This window comes from Hemicordylus capensis, chromosome 1, assembly GCF_027244095.1.
Source record: "Hemicordylus capensis ecotype Gifberg chromosome 1, rHemCap1.1.pri, whole genome shotgun sequence".
In the NCBI taxonomy this organism is placed as follows: Eukaryota; Metazoa; Chordata; class Lepidosauria; order Squamata; family Cordylidae; genus Hemicordylus; species Hemicordylus capensis.
In genome coordinates, this window is record NC_069657.1 from 327,139,174 (window position 1) to 327,157,659 (window position 18,486).

The following is an 18,486-nucleotide window of genomic DNA, read 5'->3' on the forward strand; positions in this document are numbered from 1 at the left end:
ACTAAAAAGGTAATTTAAAAAATATTGTTATTGGCGGTGTTGTCCACTGCATGGAGTTTTTAGAGGAGGCGGTATATAAGAAAATTTCCATAAATAAATAGATAGATAAATTAGGATGAAACTGATTTTAATGAATCCATAACACAACAAATGAGGCTTTCAGCAACAACAATGAATAGAAAAACAAAACATTTTTTCCTTGCATAGCCCTGGTGACCATTGAGACACAACAGGATAATTCTTTATGGCCTTTTCTCTGTATGCATCATGACAGTCAAGTCATAGAATCAGTCAGCAAAGCTACCAATGATAAAATGAATATCAAATATCAGAACAAAAATGGTATTTGATAGATTCCATTGCTGCCATTTTATAGACCATGTTTAGGACATTATGACTCAATTAGGTTCACTGAAGTCAAGCCTGTGTATCTTATTTGGGGAAAATGCATCCGCCCCCCACCACAAGCACAGTCACATTCCTTAATTCAGAATGACATAGGATGAAAATCATCATGAGATGGCAGCAACCCCACTGCTCCAAGTAAAACAGAAACAGGGTCTTTGCCATCTAAGCATTCATTAGGCAGTATCCAAATTATTGTATATCTTTACCCCACAGTCACGAAAGTCAAAAATGCAGAGGAAGTTGAAGATCTCGGGAATGATTTCTGCACTGAATCTCTCAGTTCATATTTGTATGGTGCAATAGTGAACAAGAAAATGATAGAAAACTTGTGCTGGAAGACACACACACACACACACACACACACACACACACACCTTGATAATAATGAGCTGCTCACTCCAGGGTGTGGATTGCTTGCCCCAGCCTCTGGTTGAATGGAGCACAATGCAAATGGGATATTTTTATTGACTGTTGGACAGGGGAGGGTAGAGTTTGAGAGACATTTGAACGCCAATTCACCTGGCCCATCAGTCAGCATTCAGAAAGAAACCCCTCCCAACCCGCCTTCGGACATAGTGTGGGTTTCAACTGGTTATACTTTTAGGAATTTTGCCCATTTTAGGAAAATGTGCTTGTAGGAATTTTGTGGCGTACATTGAATTCTCCAAAATGAGGAGTATGGTGAAAAGAAAGCTGAGGGGGAAAATCAGGAGAGTCACTTTACTCCAGAGTGCATGGGGTTTACTCAAAACCACAATACTAGAAGCCGAGTTAGATTGTATACCCAAAAGGAGGAAAGGTACCACTAAGTCCAGGAGGATGCCAGCATGGATAACAGGTACCGCCAAGGAAGCCATAAAAGGGAAGAAGACTTCCTTCTGAAATTGGAAGGCCTGTCCAAATGAAAAGAACAGAAAGGAACACAAACTCTGGCAAAAGAAATGCAAGGTGACAATAAGGGAGGCAAAAAGAGAGTTTGAGGAACATTTAGCCAAAAGTATCAAGGGGAATAACAAAAACTTATTTAAGTACATCAGAAGCAGGAAACCTGCCAGGGAGGTGGTTGGGCCATTAGACAATGAGGGAGTGAAAGGGATTATTAAGGAGGATATGGAGGTTGCAGAGAAACTGAATGAGTTCTTTGCGTCTGTCTTCACAGCAGAGGATACTGAGCATATACCTGATCCTGAACCAGGCTTTTTAGGGATGGAGGCTAGAAAGCTGAGTCTGATAGAAGTGACAAGGGATGATGTTCTAAACTGTCTGGAAAAACTGAAAGCTAACAAATCACCAGGGCCGGATGGCATCCATCCAAGAGTCCTCAAAGAACTCAAATGTGAAATTGCCGACCTCCTTGCTAAAATATTTAACTTATCCCTGAAATCGGGCTCTGTACCAGAGGACTGGAGAGTAGCAAATGTAACACTGATTTTCAAAAAGGGATCCAGGGGCGATCCGGGAAATTACAGGCCGGTTGGCCTAACGTCCGTTCCAGGCAAATTGATGGAAAGCATCATCAAGGATAAAATTGTAAAGCGCCTCGAAGAACAGGCCCTGCTGGGAGTGAGCCAGCATGGCTTCCGCAAAGGCAAATCTTGCCTCACCAAACTTTTGGACTTCTTTGAGAGTGTCAACAAGTATGTGGATAAAGGTGATCCAGTTGACATAGTCTACCTGGACTTCCAAAAAGCTTTTGACAAAGTTCCTCATCAAAGACTCCTGAGGAAACTTAGCTGTCATGGGATAAAGGGACAAGTACATGTGTGGATAGGTAACTGGTTGAAAGACAGAAAACAGAGGGTAGGTATAAATGGAGAGTTTTCACAATGGAGGGAAGTAAGAAGTGGGGTCCCCCAGGGATCTGTACTGGGACCGGTGCTTTTTAATTTATTCGTAAATGATCTAGAAGCAGGGGTAAGCAGCGATGTGGCCAAATCTGCAGATGATACCAAACTCTTCCGGGTAGTGAAATCCAAAACAGGTTGTGAGGAGCTCCAAAAGGATCTCTCCAAATGGGGGGAGTGGGCGACAAAATGGCAAATGCGGTTCAATGTTAGCAAGTGTAAAGTGATGCACATAGGGATGAAAAACCCCAACTTCAAGTATATGCTGATGGGATCTGAACTGTCGGTGACGGACCAGGAAAGGGATCTTGGGGTTGTGGTTGACAGCTCATTGAAAGTGTCGACTCAATGTGCGGCAGCTGTGAAAAAGGCCAATTCCATGCTAGGGATCATTAGAAAGGGGATTGAAAATAAAATGGCTAACATTATAATGCCCTTATACAAAACTATGGTGCGACCACACTTGGAGTACTGCGTATAATTCTGGTCACCACATCTTAAAAAGGACATTGTTGAACTGAAGAAGGTACAGAAGAGGGCAACCAAGATGATCAGGGGCCTAGAGCACCTTTCTTATGAGGCAAGACTACAACACCTGGGGCTTTTTAGTTTAGAAAAAAGACGACTGCGGGGAGACATGATAGAGGTCTATAAAATCATGCATGGCGTGGAGAAAGTGGAGAGATAGAGATTCTTTTCCCTCTCACACAACACTAGAACCAGGGGCCACTCCATGAAATTGATTGCCAGGAGGTCTAGGACCAACAAACGGAAGTACTTTTTCACACAACGCGTGATCCACTTGTGGAACTCTCTGCCACAGGATGTGGTGACGGCCAACAACCTGGATGGCTTTAAGAGGGGTTTGGATGACTTCATGGAGGAGAGGTCTATCAATGGCTACTAGTCAGAGGGCTGTGGGCCACCTACAGCCTCAAGGGCAGGGTGCCTCTGAGTACCAGTTGCAGGGGAGTTACAGCAGGAGAGAGGGCACATCCTCAAATCCTGCCTGTGGCTTCCAGCGGCATCTGGTGGGCCACTGTGCGAAACAGGATGCTGGACTAGATGGGCCTTGAGCCTGATCCAGCAGGGCTGTTCTTATGTTCTTATGTTCTAATTGGCTTATGATGGAGGTCTCTCTTTGTCTATCTCACACTGAAGCTATTCACACAACTGCGCAAAAGTGGACTAATGAAGCCCAGCCCACTTTCACGTGGTTATGAGAACCACCGGGCTCTCAGGAGAGCCCGGTGGTTCTCTGGTGGCTAGCCCACCTAAAAACCCCTCCCCTTAACCCAGGTTAGCAGAGCAAGCACTCCGCTAACCCGGGTTTTCGGGTCGTGAGATGCTGCAGCACTGTGGCAACTCCGCACTGTAGCAACTCGCAAGGAGACCCCCAACTGGGCAGCTCCGTCAAGTCTCCAGGCCTCAGCATGCCCTGCATCTTCCACGGGGCATGCTGGGATTTTCAGAGGCCAGGCGGCCCCTAATCCCTGCTGCCCCTATCTGCTCTGTGACAGAGCCGGTAGCTGTATGGGCCTATCCGACTGCCCAGGGTGAGTGCTTTGCTGATATGTGGGGAGAGTGGGCTAAGCCCGCTCTCCCTGCACTAACCCTCCTGGCACTTCACATTAATCGCGTGAAGTGCCTCATTATGCTCTTTAGTTGGTTTTTCTTCGTAGCAATGGCTGGTACAGTACAAAATGGGAAATATTAGTGTAGGGTTTGATGAGCACCTTAATAGCAATAGCACTTACATTTATATACCGCTCTATAGCTGGAAGCTCTCTAAGCGATTTACAATGATTTAGCATATTGCCCCCCAACATTCTGGGTACTCATTTTACCGACCTCGGAAGGATGGAAGGCTGAGTCAACCTTGAGCCCCTTGGTCAGGATCGAACTTGCAACCTTCTGGTTACAGGGCGGCAGTTTTACCACTGCGCCACCAGAGGCTCCTGCGCCACCTTAAGGCAAGCATTTGTCATGATGAGGAGCCCTGAGGCAGTCTGTAGACTCTATGGCTTAGAGAGTGCGGGCTGGGGCTTTCTTGAGCTTGCTGAGGCATTGCCAGGCTTGTCAATGCCTACATACAGGCTTGATGGCTTGTGATGAGTAATGCTTCTGCAGCTGCATTGACCTTAGGTTAGCTAAGAGAAGCGGCAATCAGCCTTTAGGGCAACGATGCTACTTGGAGCCAAGGTGTTTCACCCAATGCATTTTAGGTGACACTCAACTTACATTATGTCTCTAACTTATTAACTTTTTTCTCTGATACTGCACTGTAGAGGGTAGGGAGCCAATCCCTTGTTCTTCTTTGGCTTGTTGAATCAATAAAGTTGTGACCCTTTACTTCCAAAAATGTTTCGTGCCTTCATTGGTCAAGGTGCAAATACTGGTACTTCTTTATCAGTTAATTCAGACTTTTTAGGCAAATTGAAAAGATGATGAAATATACCTCAAACATCTGCATTATTACAACCCTCTTAAGATGTCCTCATTCTTAGTTAATGTTTTCGAAGCAACAGGTAACTAAAAGCAGCTCTCAGTGAAATTGCCTGAGGCCTGAAATAAACTATTACCACCACAGAATTGTATTTTCTCTATAGTAATTACAGTATTAATAATTAATCTAGTAATAATGTATTAGAATGGCATCTGATATTCGTAAACAAGATCGCTATCTGCCCCCCCCTCCATCTAGTATAGAAGATGCTATTGACATCTCTGTTTAATATTGAAGGAATTAATGACCCTATTAAAATGACCAAAGCCAGACCAAGCTCTTCATTTAACAAGAAGAAAATGAGCTTTGGTGCATTAAACTAAATAGCCCCACTGAGAATAAATAAGTCAGTGTTAATAGTAATAACAATAATGCTGCAGAATAGTTAAGTAAAATATCATGGGATGATAATTTGATGAGCTTGCTACATGTATGGGTTAGTGGCATTGGGGCTAGATTAACATTGCTGTCATGGATTGTGGTGATGAAACTGTATTATCCGTTTTCCTGGCTATCACTAATTTCAAGATAATCTACATGATGTTTTGATCTATTGCTATTATTAGAGTATTATCATTGTGTACTAGTAGCAAACTAAAAGTGCCTAACTGCCTATTGGGCATAGTTAGTAATAGCTGAATATTTGGGGTTGGCGGTGCTTGAGCATTTGGCAAGAAGGCTAGCAGAGAGGAAGCCTTTAAAAACTTACCTCCCTGCAGATGACAAAGGGCTCCTTCTTGTGTGGGCGGATCACCTGCCCACACGATTGCTGGCTTCTGTCAGCAGCGTGGAGGGTCAGGGTGCCAGGATGCATCACCCCACATTGCTGTGTGTCACCCTCTATTGCCCCATTTTGCATTATGGAGATCCCCATCCCCGAAGTCAACCGAGAGCCCCACAGTCTGCTAGCCTTGACTGATTGCGCCAGGGCTGGCAGACAATATGGAGAATGGGGTTAGGAGAACACTTGCTCTCCTAACCTCATTTAGGCGGGTATGTTGCTAAGGTGCCACTGGGATCAGGCCCGATCCTGGCAGTACACACGCACAGGCAAAACCGGGCTGGGCTTCCTTCGCCCAGTTTTGCCTTCGCATGTGAATAGCTTAATTGTTTAGTAGAAAGCTAACTCAATGGTAAGTCACTCTGTCAAACTCCTCAAAATGCCAAGATTTGTGTCAACAAAACATATCATGTGAGCCACAAGAACAAAGAAATTATGGCCCCAGGTAGTTTGCAGGAGGAGGGTGGAAACTTGCCAGCAGCCATGACATATCAAACAGTGATGTTATTCACACAGTGAGACTGTTCACACACATGTGCAACACCAGGCTAAGCGAGCCCAGCCTAGTATTGTATGTGCGTGTGATTGTGTGAATGACCTCATTATGTTTCTAAATGGTGTGTATATATAGCATATGAGCCCTAGCTCCAGCCTTGGAGCGAATTCTTTCCAAAAATGAGTGCACACAGTGAATACTCATTGAAGGCAGTCCTGTTGCACCTCTCTTTGGAGTTGAGGACAACACCAAAAAGTGTTTATGAGCAGCATTTACATTTTAATATTGATGCAGAATAGAAATGGGTTCTTTTCCTGACGGCGTCACTCTTTGTTCTAGTCCCCAGTGTGGTGGTAGGGTGGATGGGGTTGTGGCCTCATGTGGAGGTGGGACACATCCTGGATCACATGAAGTTACATGATCAGTTGGTTAGGATCAGGGCAGCTGCCTTACAAGCCAATCCACTGCCATCCTCCGCATTCCAGCATTAGCTCAGAACTAACCTGCCTTCTCCTTCTCAGTGGGGGATTAGCGGCCCCCCTCTGGGGCCATGTAGGATTTTTTATGCCTACCTGTTTAGCTTTTGGTGGGGATTTCCCCCCACATAACTCTCACTAATTATCCTTTGGGGCACTGGTGGCATTAGTGGTGGTTGCCAATAACTAGCATAGTCTCCTGTCACACTGGTAGGTCTTAAATGCAAGTTTTGGGATGAACTAGTTGTTCATCTAGAGCAGGCCTGCTAAACTTTGCCCCCACCATCTGTTGTTAGACTACAACTCCCATAATGCCTAGCCAGAATGGCCAACAGCCAGGGATTGTGGGAGTTGTAGGCCAACATCTGCAGGAGGGCTGAAGTTGAGCAGCCCTGATCTAGAGCCACCGCTGGTATGTAAGGGGTGTTCATAACCTTTCAGGACTTTTTGGCCGAAGGTTGTTTGGCTCACCCACTCAGAACTTTGGGGCTGGGGTGGGGTGAGTGACCTCACTCGATGCAGTAAACTGTACGCCTTTGAAGATGTTGGAGCAGTCACATGACTGTAGAGGCTCCTTTGTTTGGTTGTTTTGTCCAGCAGTGGGGGAGGCAGTCATAGTGTCTGTGGCTGCCTACCTCCCCAGGGTGGGGTCATCACCCACACTCTAGTTACATTTCAGATCTATATTCCATTACAGATCTTTGAGACAGTTAATCAAGTGTGATCGAAATTCAATCCAGTATGTGTGTCCCATCTCATATTGGGCTCTGAGTGCAATTAGATCCACAGTGATCAATAGCCTTCACAAAGTAGAATTATGCTCAATAGGTGCCACTAAGATTTGGTCACTGTAGAAATAATAATAATGGATCCTTTGGGGTTGAACATTAAGCACCTCACTGCCCATTTTGCTCTTGGTTGTGCTTGGTTTTTGCTTCCTAAATAGCAGCATTGGGGATGCAGGAAAACAGACATCCAGAACTGGAACAAGAGCAAGGAATGGAAGAAAATATTATGGTTATTATTAAGAGTAATAATGTAGTCCTTTGTCACACTGTGGTCTTGATCCAGATCAGTGGCCCGCATACTGCTATTAGCGCCAGGAAGGAAGCTATTAGTGGTGCAGATGATATACTTAATGTAATGTGTAGTTTGATGTTTAATGTGGTTTTGATGTATTGGTGGATTTGTCTGGGTATCATTGATATATTGGATACAATTTGTTTACCTAAAGGTAAAGGTTGAGTAAAGGTAAAGCCATCAAGTCGATTTCAACTCCTGGTGCCCACAGAACCCTGTGGTTGCCTTTGGTAGAATAGAGGAGGGGTTTACCATTGCCTCCTCCCACGCAGTGTGAGCTGATTCCTTTCAGCATCTTCCTATATCACTGCTGCCCGATATAGGTGTTTCCCATAGTCTGGGAAACATACCAGCGGGGATTTGAACCAGCAACCTTCTGCTTGTTAGTCAAGCATTTCCTCGCTGCGCTACTTAAGGTGTTTCCTCGCTGCGCTACTTAAGGTGTTTTACCTACCTTGCATGATTTTATACACAATTTTAATATAATATTTCCCTTAACAAAATCTATCTTCCCTTCCAGTTATTTTTACATTATTTTTCCTCGCAGCAATCGGTGTCTACATCATTCCAAACTGAGAAAGAACAAGGAATGTAACCATAAGGGCTTTTTAAAATCCTGTGATAAGATAAAATGCCTTCGTTTATTACCCTTGGGAAAGCTTAATTAAAAGCAATAAAGAAAACTCAAGTGAAGATGAGTATTAAATGCATCTGATAGTCTCTTTTCCCCCCATGAGGATATCTATATTTTCTGTACTCTACTACTGATGGGCTTGAAATAATGAAGAAAACTCTGTATTTAAACCCTGCAGTAGTGTGCTGACCATGTAAGTAGATTACATGATAAAGACCACTACAGTGAAAATGGAGTATTGATCCATTGGTACTCCAATAGCTTCCTCAGTTATCAACTCTAAAGTCAGTGGTTTCTGTCTCTAAAGACAGTTTCAATCCTGTTGAACATTGGTTGTGGTAGAGTGGCATTGTTGCCTGCACAGGATGGGTGGCATTTCTGCTGACTCTTCCTCTCCAGCAACAGTCCTCTTCGCCATACCCCACCCTGAAGCTATTCCCATGATCAGTAGAAAGCAGGCTAGGCTCCCTTAACCTGCTTTCTACTGACTGTGGGAACCATCGGGCTTACAGGCGAGCCTGGTAGTTCCAAGGCAGCTAGCCTGCCTATTTCCCCCTCCCCTTAAATGAAGTTAATGGAGTGAGTGCTCCATTAACCTCAATTATTTGCTCATGTGCTGCTGCGGTGCATGGTGACACAAGAGTAGACCCCCAACCGGGAGGCTGCAGCCAGACTCCTGGCCTAGAATGCCCCGCGTGCTCTCGCAGGGCATCCTGGAACTTCTGGGGCCATGCAGCCCCTGATCCCCGCAACCTCCATTGGCTCTGGGATGGAGCCAGTAGTTGCTTGGGTGGCCGATCCAGCTGCCCAGGGCTGCAGGCAAGAAGCACATAGTGACTTGGTTTTCCAAAGTGGACTGGCCCTCTCATGAAAAGACTAATTCCCAGCCGGCAAGCCAGAGGCGTAACTAGGGAAAATAGCGTCTCGGGCAAGCACTGAAATTGCGCCCCTGTCCAAACAGGAATGATGGGACTTGTAGTCAACAATATCTGGAAATCCCTGTTAAAAGGAACACTGTACCATCTAGACATGGTTGTTGATCAAAACCTGAAAACATGAGCCATCTCTGTAAAAGACTTAGAACAACAGTCAGGAGTTATGCGAAGATTCCAAGTGTCATTTTCTCTGTCTCATCTCATTGTTTTTTAAAAACATGACTTTGTCCTAGAGGATCACCTGCCCAAATAGCCACTAGCAAAATAGGGGAAGGAGGAGGAGGTGGTGGTGGTGGTGGGGTCTATAAACCAGTGAATGATTCTTCCCAGCCTTTGTCTTATGATGACTGTTGGCTCATGATGGGGTATATGTGCATTACCACACTAGTGCTTACTTTGACACCAAGAGGGAGGAGGATACATTAGTTTGCCACACTAGACAGAGGCATTTGCAACAGGAATAGACAGCCAAGTTCTGCCAGGGCCAAAACCAGCCCCTGCCAGACTAAGAAATCATTGTAATTTGCCCCTTCCTGTCACAAGCAGTGTGTTGTTCTTTTATTATTGGCTCTAACTCTCAAATATCCCAGTCATGGATGGAAAATTCAGGGTCAATTTACAAGAGACACATTTTCTACATGGAAGTTTCTTCTGTGCAGGTCTTGTGCAGAAACCCATGTGTAGTGACCGCCAGGGGCATAGCAAGGTTGGAATGGGCCAAGATGAGATTTTAAAATGGGCCCCCAGACCCTCAAGGTCCAGGGCCTCCACACATCCCAGGCCCCCAAGGATTTAAGTCTGATATTTCAAAATAAGTATGCTGCCTGGAAATGCATTTCACTGAATATACACATGCACACTTCACAGTATATAGTGATATACATTGAGTACTATATATTTGTGCTACTTTTAATGCCTAGAACACACTAGCAATGCTAATTATTAAAATGGCCCCCTCGCTGCAGATTAGCAAAGGAGACTTTCAACCATGCAGGGTGAGCCTGTGTTTGTTTTCTCAGAATTCTGAACAAATTCAGTAAAGTTTGATTCCAGGAGGTTTTTCACACGAGGCTTTTAAAGCGATTTAACACACATCTCCTCTGGAATGGAGGTGCTGCATTCACATGTTGGCCAGATTTACCCTGAAGTCCCTGCAAGTTATTGGGGAGCAGTTCACACACAAGAAAAATAAAATAAAATAAAAGCACAACACATGCTTCACAGTTCTCACTCAGACCTTCTGGGTTGCAAAACAACTTGAACATAAGTGCATTTATAAATGAATGAAAGAATGAATGAATAAATAAATATTTGTTCCAGAAGTATTTGTAATTTTCTGACATGAAACAAGCCACTTATAGGCCTTAGATAGTTTTTGTTTTTAAAGCCAGCACATTTTTCAGTCTATTTTAAATTAAATATTCAGAGACTTCTCAGTCTCGCCCCACCCCCTATATCAAAGCCCTATGGCAAGCAGATCCCTATATACGGGGGTAATCACAAAACGGAATTCACAGCCTACCTTGCAAAAGCTGTGCTGCAGGGAGGGTCTGCTGCAGGGAGCTCTGCCAGCCTCCTCCTTCCTGGCTTGCTGGGGCCTGCCGAGTTCAGGCTTCAGGGAGGCCTATTCGGAGGCCTCTCTGGAAGCCCCGCCCACCCGCCGATCAGCTGAGAGGCGGGGAGAGAAGAGCTCTGCAGTTTGTAGGGATGTGCACAAAGATCGTCGTTGCTGACGGGGGGTAGTGCTTTAAGTGCGGGGGAGGGTGTATTCACCCCTCCCGCCGCATTTCCCCCGCCGGCGCGCTGTCATTTTGAAGCCCCTCAGGGTGGCAGCTTTTGCCCCGTCGGCCGGAAGTGGCCGGAAGTCGCGAGCGCGCATGCGCCCGCCATACGTGCGCATCTGCCCTTCTGCCATGTGTGCGTGCACGCATGACAACGAAACGCCAAAATGCCCCCAGTGCCGAAACGTTTCAGAGGCCTTCATAATGGCCTCCGAAACGTTTCAGGCACATCCCTAGCAGTTTGCAGGCTGCTCCGATCCTAGGCCTTGCAGATCCTAGGCCGAAGCTGGAGGCAAGTGGCTGAGGGGCCCTGGGGCTGGGCAGGTGGGCAATGCGGTGGGGGTGGCAGGAACTGGTATGGTGCCCCCACCTCAGTGGTGCCTAGGGCACGTGCCCTGCCTGCCCCCCCCCCCCAGTTCCGCCTATGCGGCAAGCCAGCACAGGGGCAAGAGTATGCTAGGGCTTCATGGACTGAACCTGCCCTTGTATACATATTCCCTCCTAAGAAGTCATCATGATTCCTTCCTGAAATAACATAAAACTAGTGTCCCTTGCCGTTCCATGGTATCAGTAATTTTGCTTGTGCAAGACTATATGGTTGCAGGGCTCTTTTAAGGGCAGTGGTGCAAGTGGTGTGAGGAAAGGGTTAAAATGCCTTTTCCCTCCCAAGGGTGAGCAATCGATGCCATAAGGGCAGGATTGCACTGGGCATGCGCCCTTGAAGTCTGTGGCCAATAGTTGTCACTTTACTGACATCCTGACACTTGCCCGCAGTCTGGCAGTGCACATGGTACAAAGCTTTCTGGGATGCAGTCTCAGCAGAACAGGAAGAGAGAGGGAACCCCAGAAGCCAGGGGTTGTATAACCCACAGTTGGACGATCATATGTGAGATGATTCCCATCTTCACAGATTAACCACAGATTACCTGAGATTTCAAACTATGTCCGAATGGGTACATAGTAGGGATGAGCCTGAAGCGTTCTGGTGCCTCTTTGGAGAGGTGCTGAAATGCTTCAGATCCCTGGCCCTGAAACATTTGGGTGTGGGGTGAAGAGTTCTCTTAAGAGGAGGTGGGTAGGTCCTACCTGCCTGTCTTCCAAGCCCCCACTGGTCCACCATGGCATTATTGCCACAGAACAACTTCTGTGCAAGAGCAGCTTGTGCCACTTGCCCCTCTAAAATGCTGCGCAATGGCCAGAGGCGTATCTAGGGAAAATAGCGTCTAGGGCAAGCACTGAAATTGCACCCCCTGCCCAAACATTTGACACCCATCTTTCAGATAACTTTACCTTAATGTCAGCTGAAAAATACAAGTCAAGCTTGTTAATCTTTTAATATTTCAAAAACTATTTAGCAGTGGACGTAGCCAGCCCAAGAAAATGCTGGAAAACGACAAATTTCAGTATGCTGGGGCTCATGAAATACCCAAATATTATGCGGAGGTGTACTTGGAAAACTAAATAGAAGTGCCTGTCTAATTCTCTGCTATGCATTGTAGCATCACCATTACATAAGTTTTTAAAATAAATGGAGAATTTGACTTTTCCCAGATACTCTGAAAATAATTAAACAATATGCAGAGCAAACTGTGTCACTGCTTGGGATATATTCTAGTCTTTCAGAAAGACATTTAAAATGAGAGAAAGAGAGCAAGAAACTCCCAGTGGGCCTTAATACTAAGGATTTCACATTGATTCAAAGACAATCTCAGCATTAATAACCATATTATTAAGACATCACATTTAACTCACTTATCACAAGAAGCAAAGTAAGAGCAAATGGATACAATCTTAGCTCATAAATTTCAGCTCAGTATTCACAAGCCCTGATTCTCTGTACATAGTGCCAATCTGAATATGCGTACAGTGACTTATATTATATTAATTTTTTTTTTAAAAAAAATTACCTGTAGCCCCTTCAGGGGACTTCCTAAAGGCTGTGGGGGGTCTGCAAAGTTTTCCCCTCTTCCCACTGGCCTCTAGGGCCTCATAGGCACCATTTGAGCATGTGCAGTGGTCATTTTTAAAAATAATCTTTTTTTAAAAAAAATGGCTGCTGAAAACAAAATGGCCACTGTGCATGCTCAAATGGCCTCTGTGAGTCGTGGCATGCCGTAGGGCCTCACAGAGGCCATTTGAGCATGCCCAGTGGCCATTTTGGTTTTGGTGGCCATTTTTTTTAAAAAAAATTAATTTTAAGAAATTGCACCCCCCTTCAAGTGGCGCCTGGGGCACGTGCCCTGCCTGCCCCACCCTAGATACTCCCCTGGCCATGGCAATGGGATGCATTGCTGGTTTCCCTTGCACGGTGTTGGAACGTAAATGGTGTTGACACATGCACCGGCACCATTTACGTGCCAATGCCACATGAGGGATTCTGGGGGCGCATCCCATTGCCATGGCATGGCATTTTAGAGGGGCTTCACAGAAACCCTATTCAAACATAATGTTAAACACTTGTGTGTACAGATATGTACACATTTTTTCACATATTATGTACACTGCCTATTAGGGATGTTCACGGAATACCTCAGGCACATCCCAGGGGGCAGGGAGGGGTCCCCTTGAGGCAGGCAGGTCCTCCTGCCCCTACTGTGAGCCAACACCACCCCATTGTGGCACTGTACTCCATAAAGTTCTACCATGACAGCAGCAGCCTGTGCTGCTGTCTCCATTAAGGTGCCCACCATGGCGATGGAATCCTGCTCCTAGCATCTCTCACGTGACATCAGCACGTAAATGGCGCCAACGCATGCTCCATGTGATGCATGTGCCATGTGACACAAGGTTTTGTGGAGTTTTTTGTTGTTGTTGTTTTGGAGATTTTTGAATCAGCTGCAGGGAGCCAAATCATTTTGGTACCTCTTCAAACAGGCACCGAAATGATTCCAGCAAATCCCTACTGTCTATCTGTATCATGCATTTGAGGAGCCTGTACCCAGGTTCACTTTTAAAATGAATGCAGGTACATTCACACAAAAACCTGGATAATCTAAAGTCTTGTACAACATAATGTCTGAATAGAGCCCCCCCCTCCCACCCCACACACACACCATTAACTGACTTTCCAGCAGACAGAGTGTTAGTTCAATGGAAATACAGAAGCTCCAGAACCAACATGGTAATGCAATACCTTAGTTTATGAGTGAATATTCAAGTGCAGTAATCAAACACATTTTTTGGTTTGTGCAACAGCTAGTCAGTATGCAAGTAAATAGCTCATCTTGGCTTGCTGGAGACTAGAGTACATTCCTCATATCAAAGTGTGTGATGGAGCAGAGACAAAAAAGACTTAAAATCTAAAATAAAATTACATTTATTTATGATGAGAAACTTCCTGTTCTCAGATTAAACAAATGACTAACCTGAAAAACTAAACAGAATACCTCTGTTTTCATCCCACCCCCACCCCGGTTAGATGTCTTTTAATGAAGGAGGGGCTATACAAATACGACAAATATTTATATACTGCTTTTCAACAGAAGTCCCAAAAGTGGTTTACATAGATAAAAATAAATATAATGGCTCCCTGTCTCCAAAGGGCTCACAATCTAAAAGAGAAACATAAGATAGACACCAGCAACAGCCACTGGAGGGATGCTGTGCTGAGGATGGATACGGCCAGTTGCTCTCCCCCTGATAAATAAAGAGAATCTCCACTTTTAAAAGGTGCTTCTTTTGTTCAGTTAGCAGGGGTTATATAAAGAACAAGTTACATTAAATAATTGCCCATTATGGAATACCCCACATATAGGCAGGAGACCTACTCCAAGAGCATGAAATAAACTGAGATCATAGCCTCAAAATTGTATTTAATGGCAATGTACTCAAGTACACCATCCAAAGTAGGAATGGAAGTCCTGCCCTGCTGCCGCTGCCAGTCTTTCCCCCTGCCTCATCACTCACATGTATAGACACTTGCAGCCTTCATCTAAGTGGTGAAGGCTGTAAGCATGATGGTGGGTGCTTCTATGATCAGAGGATACTTCTTCAATATAAAACTAGTTTAAAAGGTGTGGGGGGGGGGAGCCGATCATGCAGCCACACTGCAAAGTAAGCTCTCCACTGAAAATAAATGGAAACAATGAAACAAATGTGACATTCTTGAACCAGTAAGGAAGCAAATGTAAATCTTAACAAATGAGTAACAAAATGAATTAAGGTTCTAATAATGAAAACAAACAGAGCAATGAACCCACTTTTCCTTGTGCATCCTTAAATTAAAATTCAGGAAATGATGTATAATATGATGATCTATTTTCCTTTGGATCTAACTTTAAATATAAATCTCGTTGTGCTATTATCTCTTTCTTGGAGTTTGTGGTGGTGTGTTTTGTTTGTTTGTTGGGGGGGTGGGTTTGGAGATGTTGCCTTCCCTTAAGTCTAGTTTCCTTACAAAAAAGATACATGATGCTAATGCAACTCAAGAACAGGCTATAGTAGGGGCATGGGTTGGCCACAATAAAAATAAGCTTTTACTTTTTAATGAGCAATGGAAGAATTTCACACAATCCGTCTGGTCCTCAGCTGAGCCAAAGTTTGAAGGTTCCTCTTCAGATGAAGAAGCGTGACTTTCATAAGTCGTGTAATCTATTAAAAATAGATCCTCTCATCAAATATTCAGCAACAGCTCAGGAACAGAATAAACACACATCTGCATTAAATTATGAAAATACATTTCCTATCAATATTATGGCTTTTCCAGAAGGCAAGCAGTCACCATGGAAAAAAATGTCTCAAACTTCATACAAAGCAGACCAATGACAGCACAAGAATATGGCCTAGAGACATGTAAATATCTCCACATGTCACTTTTCACTGCGCCTGCAACAGACTTCAGGGGCAATGACAGCACCAGGCAGCTGGAGTTGTATCAGTGGTTTTCTGACAGAAATCAAACATGGCAACATACATATCTCCTCTGTGTCTTCTCTGTCAAAAGTCTAGTGTGTTTTACTGCAGAGGTAGAAGGAGCCCACACTTTAAATTAGGCCCATAATGAGAGCAGTGTGTCCAAGTTCTTTCACTAGACACAGCAGAAATGAATTTAATTTACTATTGCTTAATTGTCAGTCACTAACTGTTACATAGTGGTTAAGTCTTGTTTGGATATCACTTCCTTCTCCTGTGGCTAGAATGGAACCTGACTGGTTAGCTTAAAGCAGGCATCCCCAAACTGCGGCCCTCCAGATGTTGCTGAACTACAACTCCCAGCATCCCTAGACACATTTTTTTGTGGCTGGGTATGCTGGAAGTTGTAGTTCAGCAACATCTGGAGGGCTGCAGTTTGGGGATGCCTGGCTTAAAGTATCTTAAAGGCCTCCCCAAAGGCCGAAACACATTTCATAGCATGGGACATTTTAAAGATTGTGTGACTGACTACAGCAAAGATGTCACAAGAATGTTATGTTGATACTGCAGGCAGAGAAGCTAGCAAAAAATTCTCAGATCTGAGTTCAGATCTTAGTGAACAATGTTTCAATTTATATGACCAAATTGTTCACAAGCACCCATGTGATGCAGTGATTGTCACTTTGGACGGGGCAGGGAGACAACTAGGTCAAAACCCAAATCCCCACTTCCACAGGAAACTTACAAGGTGATCTTGGTCACACTCTTAAGCTAACCTACTTCACACAGTTGCTGTGAAGTTAAAAGGTGGGATGGAGCAGGTTGAAATGTATAGTAGGACACCCATATTCCTGGACTCACCATCTGCGACTTCGCATATCCATGATCTCGCATATTCACGGTCGGGTGATTGATACCTGACCTCGGCATACATGAATGAAATCTGGCCAAAAAAGGGTTAACTGTGTATCTGAGGGTCAGAGGCAGCCAGAAATTACCTCGGAGGTCATTTCCAGCCACCAATAACCCAGTATTCACAGTTTCCCTATTCGCAGTAGTAGTAGAGAATGGAACCCCTGAGATACTGTAATTTCACAACAAAAGAGGTGGATTTTGAGCAGTAAATTTGTAATTAATGCCAGTTTTAAACTATTACAAGCAGTAAGCATAACAGCGTGCACTATATTTTCCTCAGTTTTAAAAACTTTTAAAACTTTTAATTGGTTTTTCGGGACATGTCATCAAATGGATTTATCCAACATCTCATCCCCTTGACATGACTAAAACAAGATGGCAGGCAAGTGACATCTTAGGCTTCCTGAAAATATACTTTTATCCTGTAAATTCAAGAAAACATTGTTACCATCTTTTCACTGTTGCTATGGTACATATGATGTGTGATGAGTGCAAATGTTGAGAAAGGATACAGAACACTGGCTGTCATCCAGACAAAGTTACTGAAGAGTTACTCTAAAAGACTACTTAATTGTAATGGAACTTCCATAAAGTAGTTTAGTCAGAATGTCAGCCAATATAATACAGAAATAGTGCCAGGAAAAGGATTAATCAACATTTTGTAGTATTGAAAGCTGTTGAGAACCACCACAAAAGGAGAGAGCAGGACTAATGTCAAGTTCTGATATCTCCTAATCACAAGGAGTAATGGGTATACAGTTTTGTATGATCAGTCTTTCCTCATCCAACATATGAAGTTTCTTCATGCACTGTTCAGTTGTATAATTGTACACTCTATACACTGGCAATGGCAGCACACTGGTAAACTCTTCCCTGCAGTCCATAGATACAATGTTTGCAGAGATGAGTGCTGTACTTGAGGAGAGATCCTTCCCATGACTGAAAATGGATCTTTCCCAAACACTGCTCCCATACAAAGTGGGTGCCAAGGCTATAGAATGGTTAAACTCAGTGGCAGGGTGCACACATAACGTTGTAGCCTCTGAGCATGTACAAAGTGTTTTCCTGTGATCCTGCTACTCTGCGCCAGATTGTCACAAGTTGGAAGGCTTGTTTGGTTCTGAGATGTTCCTACATAAGTGCACTTGGGGGGTGCTGGGGTGGTCCAGAGCGAGTGGTGGTGTAGTGCACATAGGGTGCCAACCACCCCCATGGGTTTCTAACCCATGGCGTACAGGGTTCTGTTGTTTCTGAGGTATTGAGTGTGGATTCTATAATAGCATATTAGAGTGGATCCATGGTGTCTCATTGAAAATCTCATTTGCTATAATAGAATCCACACTCAGGGGGCTGCTGAAAGCTCCATTATAACTTATTATGAGGAAAAACCTTAAAGACGCGTAAACTTCAACAATTAGCCAAAAATCAGCCCTCTGCCCAAATCCTTTGAAAAAATTCAGGTAGCTTCCTTGCCCCTACCTGGCACTACCACCAACCACACACTTCTCTAGGCCACCCCTTTGCCCCCGACGTGAAGCTATACATTTGCTGACACCTCCATGCTTCTTTATGGAGAAAAACCTTAAAGACGCGTAAACTTCAAAAATCACTTAAAAATCACCATTTGCCCAATTCCTTTCAAGTAATTCTGATAGCTTCCTTGCCCATCCTAGGAACTACCAGCCACAACACTCCACTCTATGACACCCCTTTCCCCCCGACGTGAAGCTATACATTTGCTGCAATCCTAATTATTCTCTATGAGGAATTCAAAAATAA

General features: G+C 44.4%; 1 long non-coding RNA gene across 1 annotated transcript in view; it reads right to left on the bottom strand.

The window, feature by feature from the left end:
• LOC128339767 (uncharacterized) overlaps positions 1-10,766 on the bottom strand; it is a 51,485-nt gene extending 40,719 nt beyond the window's left edge. Inside the window, exon 1 of the long non-coding RNA XR_008313205.1 lies at positions 10,683-10,766. This is a non-coding gene — a long non-coding RNA (uncharacterized LOC128339767). The remainder of the gene's footprint in view (positions 1-10,682) is intronic.
• Positions 10,767-18,486: the final 7,720 nt, after the last annotated feature.